General features: G+C 46.6%; 1 pseudogene; it reads left to right on the top strand.

The window, feature by feature from the left end:
- Window positions 1-534: 534 nt before the first annotated feature.
- Window positions 535-1,490, top strand: LOC119333647 (annotated as a pseudogene).
- The last annotated feature ends 5,603 nt before the right edge of the window (window positions 1,491-7,093 follow it).

Here is a 7,093-nt window from a genome sequence, read left to right as displayed (position 1 = left end):
TAATAACCCGGGCGCATATCACTTGTTAAATCTGCGGATTCGTCCGGCTCTTGAGATTATCCAAAAGTTTATTAAAAATGATTTGTTAGATATCACTTTCCCAGAGAACGGGACGACACCCTACCAGGAAGAGAACAAAAGATAAATAATTTTTCGAAGCAGGACATCATGATTCAAGAACGACAAGTGGAAACAAACACGAGGTTGACTCGCTCTGTTCCCTCTCGCATCGCCCCGCGCGCGACCGAGAGGGAACCCTAGCCGCCGCCGCCGCCGGGTCTCCCCCCTCTCTCTCCTCCTCCCTCGCCGCCGCCCGAGGGCACGGCCGGGCTTCGCCCGGCCGTCGCCGGCGGCAGCGGGGTTCCTCGTCTCCTCGCGCGGCGGCTTCGGCGCGGGTTGCGGCGGCTGGTCGGGGACGCAGCGCTTGGCGACGGGCGCGGCGGCGTGGCTGCTCATCGGCGTTGAGGTGCGGCGGCGGTGCAAGCTGGCGACGGGACAGGCGGCGCGGTGGTGGTGCACTCGTGCTGGCCGGGGATGGCGTGCGCGTCTCTGGCGGCGGCGCTCAGATCCGGTCGCCTCGAGGCGCGGTAGGGGGCGCACTAGGCTGTGGGCGGCCGCCCTCTGCCGTGGTATGCTGGTGGGGGGTGGCGGCGCTGCAGTACGGGTGCTGCAGGCCAGCGGATGGTGACGGCGCGGCCGGATCCGCCCCTGACGCTGCGGGCTGCGGGCGGCCCTTTCGCCGGAGCGTGATGGTGAGGGGGCGGCGCGGCAGCGGTGGAGGTGGGCGACCCTCGTCTAGGCGGGCCCTTGCGCCTGGACGGCGGCGCTCGGCGCGGGAGGGCCTCCCTGGTGAGCTTCCTAGGCTTCGGCGGCGGGTCGATTTGGTCTCCCTCCTTGGCGGGCGCGCGTTTGCAGATGGCCCCGCGGAGATATGCGTCAGCTACCATGGTAGGACGTCACGGGGGTGCCCGCGGAGAAGCTAGGTAGGAGGGACGGGTGGCCTCGATGCGGTCGCGCCACCTGTCGCCGGCACAGTTTGCTGGTCCGGATGCGTCCGCTCCTCCTCCTCCTCCTTTTCTCGTGCTCGGCAGGGAGCTCGGTTGGAGGGATGGGTGGCCTCGATGCGGTCGCGCCACCTGTCGCCGGCACGGGATGTGCCGGTCCGGATTTGTCCGCTCCCCTTTCTCCCCCGTCCCTCGACCGCGGACGGGTTGGCATAGGTCTTCCAGCGGAGCGTCTGCGGGTTAATCTGTCGATTGAGGGCCGTCGGTTGGTCCAAAGCCGGGGCCTTTGTGTAGGTCTCGGGGTTGTCTGGTTGCAGGGCGGCGGCTCTGGCAGCGGGAGGCGCGACGTTTGCGGGCGGAGCGTGCGTCTCAGGTGCGGGCGGGCATCCATGGCCTCGCGGGTGGCATGGTTGCAGGTGGTTGGCAGAGTTAGGGTGCGACGGTGGAGTGTGGGCGTCGGGGTACACCACTTGCCCAGTCCTTTGACTGGCCGACGGTGGCGGCGGCAATTGACACCGTACCCTTCCTGAAGGCTCCGTCGCGGCGTTCCCACTCTTACCGCCTTGCTCCGGGTGAAAACCTGATCTTCACGGATCGGGCGATGGCGACTATTCATGGTCGTACCCTTCTTGGAGGCATCGCTTTGGAGGCCTGGCTTCGTTGTTGTCCGGTTCACCTCTCTATTGTTGTCGGTGGGGTGTTGTGTCGGTGCCCGGCACCTTTGTATCTTGCCTTGGGTGTGTGCGTTGTGTGCGTTGTTCGGTCTATCGGTTGTAATCGGAGATGATGCTTTATATATAAAGCGGGGGAAAACCCTTTTTGAAAAAAGAACGACAAGTCCTCTCCATAAGAAAGAAAGAAAAAAGACCAAAGGAGGTACATATCTCTGATATGGTTGAGCATATATTCACGAGGTTCATATGTCTCCACCTGTCTTCTCAAACGAAAATAAAGTGTCCGTACACAACGATCTGTGTCTTTTCAGATGGTACATTTTTCGAATGCTGCTAACTGTGCTAGGTGATTGAGTGCGAAGCGATTCGCCACACGATGCTCAATCGCTCATGGTGGCTTGTGCCAAGCAAAGTACGTAGTCGAGAAAATCCATTTGTTTGCTGCGGACGACAGGACCCGGCCGCGGGTAGTGCCCGATCTTTGACAGATCGAAGAAGCGTCAGTGTCACGAGTCACGACGATCCGGCGAAAGCCGCGACTGCGATGCGGCGGCTGGACGAGCACTACGTAGACGGAGAATAAAATGATCACGCCATACACATACACATTCGCCTGTCAGTCTGTCGCGTTCGATCGTCCCGCTCGGCCTACGTATGGCTATTCCTGGGTCAGTGCTCAGCAGTGGTGTAGTTTGCAGGATGAATAGATATCACGGCGCAATTTCGCGCCGTCGCTGTGCTCGATTCGCCGCGCAATTTTGACGTGATAGAAGATGACCGCTCTGAGCTATCAGGCGATGCGGCGATCGATGGTGGCTTTGGTTGGCGACTCGATGTGCAAGTTGTGTGCATGCCTGAGAGAGAGTGACGGAGCACCGGAATTTGTTCTTCCATGTTACAGTACATGTCGATGTTGCACGTCCCGATCGGGTGCCCAGGAGTGGCTTCCAGGCGCGCCATCGTGTCGTTTGGTGTGGTGTGGACGGTGGTGGCTTTGCTGCCTAGAGGGTGTTTCTTGTGCTCCTGTTTGCATAACCGGCAGTAGTGCGCTCTTAATTTTTGAACTTTTTATGGTTTGGTATGAAGCGGTTCCACATCTTCAGCAGCACATGGTCGAGATATTGCGGACGCGCAGCACACGGTTTAATAAGTACCCGTGCACCTGTGTATTTCATGCTACTATGCGAATATTAAAAAGAGTAATTGTTGCTTAAAGTCTTGCCTTAAGGAAACGAAATACGCCTTATTCATCGGAACGGAAGGAGTGTGGTCATCACACGGTACGGTTATGTACTCTCGTTGGCTCGTTGCCTCTCAGCTCGGCGACGCGGAGAAAGCGGACACAGAATGATAACTGGGATGATTGTGTGCTTCAGTAGGCAGTTTCTCATTGGCGGCCTACCTTTCTCCACTCGAGCGGCGTACGAGCTTACCTTGCGGGAAGACTCAGTGGACCTCCACTCCATCCCTATTTGGTCTTCGCGTGTTTCCATTAGGGTCAAGATCTTCGCTTGGCTCATGTTTCGAGGTCGGCTAAACTGTAAAGCAAACCTCCTGCACAAGCATATTGTTTCGGACGCCATATGTCCAAGATGTGGGCTCGATGGAGAAGACACCACGCACATTTTTCTCAGCTGTCCCCCAGCGCGGCGCATCTGGCTCAGGCTAGGCTTCACCCCCAACGGCAGCATTGAGGATCTTTGGGACTGCCCCATTCCAGCTGCCACGGACCACCAGGTCTGGAACTCGGTGCTGCTCATCATTCTATAGAAAATATGGAACTCTCGAAATGCCATGACTTTCAGGCAGCAGGACCACCACAGCATCACCACCTCGAGAAACATATTACAAGATCTTATGCTCTGGACTCATCGAATGAGAAAGCCAGAAGAAAAACAGGCTGCCTCCTCGTGGCGTTCTTACATGCCCTCACGATTACACGTGCTTATATAATTCACCTCTTTGTAATCACTCATACGATGGATTGCAAAGCTTGAGAAATATATTCATGTGGGGAGCTCCCCCCCCCCCCCAGCCCTCCACGGTGTTTTTTCAAAAAAAAAAGGTAGGCGGTTTCATATTTAGCGCTTATAGCGTCAGTTATTACCGTTTGGATACATAAGACTAGCCACAGTGGGAGTAACTTCAGCAGTAACATCGAGTCCAACTCAATAAATTTGCTTATGTGGCAATGAGTTAATGAGGAAAGAGGTAGTTTGAATAACTTAGCTATTTACTGTAACATCACATGTCCCAATGCAATATGAGTCTATAACCTAATAAATGAGGCTTTGCAAGTTACAATACTTATATTACTACCCACTATGAAAGGTAGTAACATAGTCTAAGGATATGCGTATGTTACTAGTGTATGTTACTCTCCATTGTGGCTAGTCTAACACACGCGCCCTTCTATTTACTACTAGTAATTGCGTACGTGCTGAGCGCTATGATTGGAGTAGCCTCAGTCGTAGGATTAACATGATTTGATGGATAGAATTTGTTGGCTCTGCACTCGTGTTTCTTTTTACATCAGCCCAGATGATTACTGTTCGGCTAGTACACTGTCTGGGAATATAAAAAATGGCTGAAAACTACCAGTAGACTTCAAAAAAGGGTGCCCGTAGACTTCAAAACTGCGAGTAGACGGGCAGAAAATAGGACCCGTCGTTAAGACCCAGTTGCACAAATCGGTGGGTCCTATTCCCCATGTGCGCAACTGGGCTTAATGCTTAATGGCGGGTCCTATTCCCCGCATAGGGCACGGAATACCGGGGCCTCCTATATGTCGCTTATTGCAGCAAGGAGTCACGGTTTTGCACAGAGCGTAGCTTACCTGGGCCGGCCCACTTGTGGTGGCTCCACTTCGCGAGGTCAAAATCGCAAAAACAGTTAGCGATAGGCATCAAACCCACCACTTGTAGATGCACACGCCACGCTAGCCACTAGGACTGCCTCGCCCAAGTGGAAGAATTACAACGGAAACTTAAAGAAACAAATAGCGGCGACAAAACTTAAAAACCAGTTCGCGAAATTTCCAAATAAACGTTTGTAAACATTTTTTGAAAAACAAGAACAAAAGTGTAAACCTGAACGTTTTTTCAAATTACAAACAATTTTTTACAAAACTCAAAATATTTTTCAAAATTTCCCCGAACTTTTTTTGAATTGGCGAACAATTTTTGAAAACGTGAAGAATTTTTTGAATTTGTGAACTTTGGAAAATGAGAACATTTCTTGAAGTTCCCGGATTTTTTTTAAATTTGTGAACAAATATTGAAAACCTGATTTTTTTAAATCCTTGAATTATTAGTTTTTTAACTAAATTTTATTTTTCTTAAATTCCAAACTTTTTGATTTTTCAATTGTTTTGAAAATACGCATTTTTAAAATTCTAAGCTTTTTTGTAATTTCTGAATAATATTTTAGAAAAGAAAATTTTCAAAAATGTGAACAAAATTTGGAAATTCCAGATTTTTTTTTTGAAAAACAGAAAATAGCTTTGAAAAGGAAAAAAACGGAAAGGTGACAGAAAGTAAAAAGGCAAGAAAAGAAAAAAGAAACAGCAAAAAGAAAACAAAAAACCAAAAATAAGAGAAATAAAATAAAAATGAAAAGAAACTGCAAAAGAAAAAACCAGTTCAGGGACACGGATACTTGCTCGCTTCTGCGAAACAGCAACAACTTGTCGCAATGAGCGGCAAATAGGGTTTTCTTGGAATACAGACCAAACACACACCCTGGCGACTATGCCTGCTTTATGGATCGGCCAATTCCCAATTTCCTCCTCACCTATTTTGGGAAAACCTTCCCTGAATCAGTTTTTCTTTATGTGTTTATTATTTTTCTCATATACGTTTTTTAAAATGATTCTCAAATAGTTTTTGAGTTTTGTAAAATTCTTTATGTGTAGGAACTTTTTTCAAATCTGAGAACGTTTCCTAAAATTTTAGAACATTTTTAAATTTTGGGTACATTTTCTATTATTGAATATTTTGGAATATTAGAATATTTATGAAATTCAAGAACATTTTTAGAAATGTAGGACTATTTTTTAAATTCATGATTTTTATAAATTTTGAACCCTTTTGATATCCATGAACTTTTAAAAAAATTGTGAACACTATTAAAGTGTGTGCACTTTTTTAAACCGCCTGTTTGTTTTAATTTGTGAACATTGTTAGAAATCCCGGAATTTATTTTGAATCCGTGAAAATATTTAAAATAATATTGTTAATATTTATTAAGATTTTTTTCATATCTAGTAGCCTTCTTTTAACTCAAGAGCATTTTTGAAAGTTGAAATATTTATGAATTTTGAAAAAAATTTCAAATTTCTGACCAGGTTTGAAATGTAGAACATTTTTTAGAAGCCCAAACACTTTACAAGAAGCAAAATAAAAACTAAAACAAAAAAATGAAAAAAATAAAAAGCAGGGACCCCGCTCAGCAATGGTCTGGCCAAAAGCGCTTGGGTGGGGGGAGATGTGGGGGTGCGCGTTTTGCTGCCCTCGTGCCATGCTATGCCACGAGACCTATGTCTCGCTTATAGCGAGGCGGTAGCTTCTCTCGCGTCGAGACGGTAGCTTCTCTCGCATCGAGGCCAGCCAATATGAGCGCACCCTTCAGCGAGATTAGCGTATGTTCACAAATTCCTGGATTTCAAACAACCTACGCTAATGGGCTATGCCACTAGACCTATATGTCGCTTATAGCGAGACTGTAGCTTCTCTCGCTGAAGGGTGCGTTTATATTGGCTGGCCCATTAGCGTATGTTTGCTCGCTGCCGCTCGTTGTAGGTTTTATCCGGTTTCCTTAATGGTTTTCTTCATTTCTTTTTGGGTTTTCACAGAATTTTTGTATTCTTCCTTTTTCTCTTTGTTTTTCTGTGATTCTCTTTTCTATCTCGGTTTTTTGGGTTTATTTGTTTCCTTTTATCTTTTGCACTACTTTTCTCTGGTTTTCTGGTTTTCTTTTGTTTCTTTATTTGGTTCCTTTCCTTTTTCTTTTCTTTTTTCCACACATGTCTACATTTTTCTTACACGTTTTAAAAAAATATATGTTTTGATGTCTAATTTTTTTGGGCACATTGTACATTTTTATTATATATTTGATACTTTTTTATACATGTTTAACATTTTATATACACATGTTTCATATTTTGCAAATACATAATTAAGAATTTTAAAATATATATTTTTGGATGTCTACTTTTTCCGTACAGATGATACATTTTGTGTATACATGAGGAAAATATTTTATGCACACATTTAACAATTTTCCAAGTACATGATTAACATTTTTGAAAACTTATATTTCTTGATGTCTACTATTTTCATACATATTCTACATTTGAACATCGGAAATATTTCTTCTATACACATTTAATATTTTTTAAATACACGATTGGAATTA

This window comes from Triticum dicoccoides, chromosome 7A (assembly GCF_002162155.2).
Source record: "Triticum dicoccoides isolate Atlit2015 ecotype Zavitan chromosome 7A, WEW_v2.0, whole genome shotgun sequence".
Lineage (NCBI taxonomy): Eukaryota > Viridiplantae > Streptophyta > Magnoliopsida > Poales > Poaceae > Triticum > Triticum dicoccoides.
This window is presented reverse-complemented; position numbering and strand designations above follow the sequence as displayed.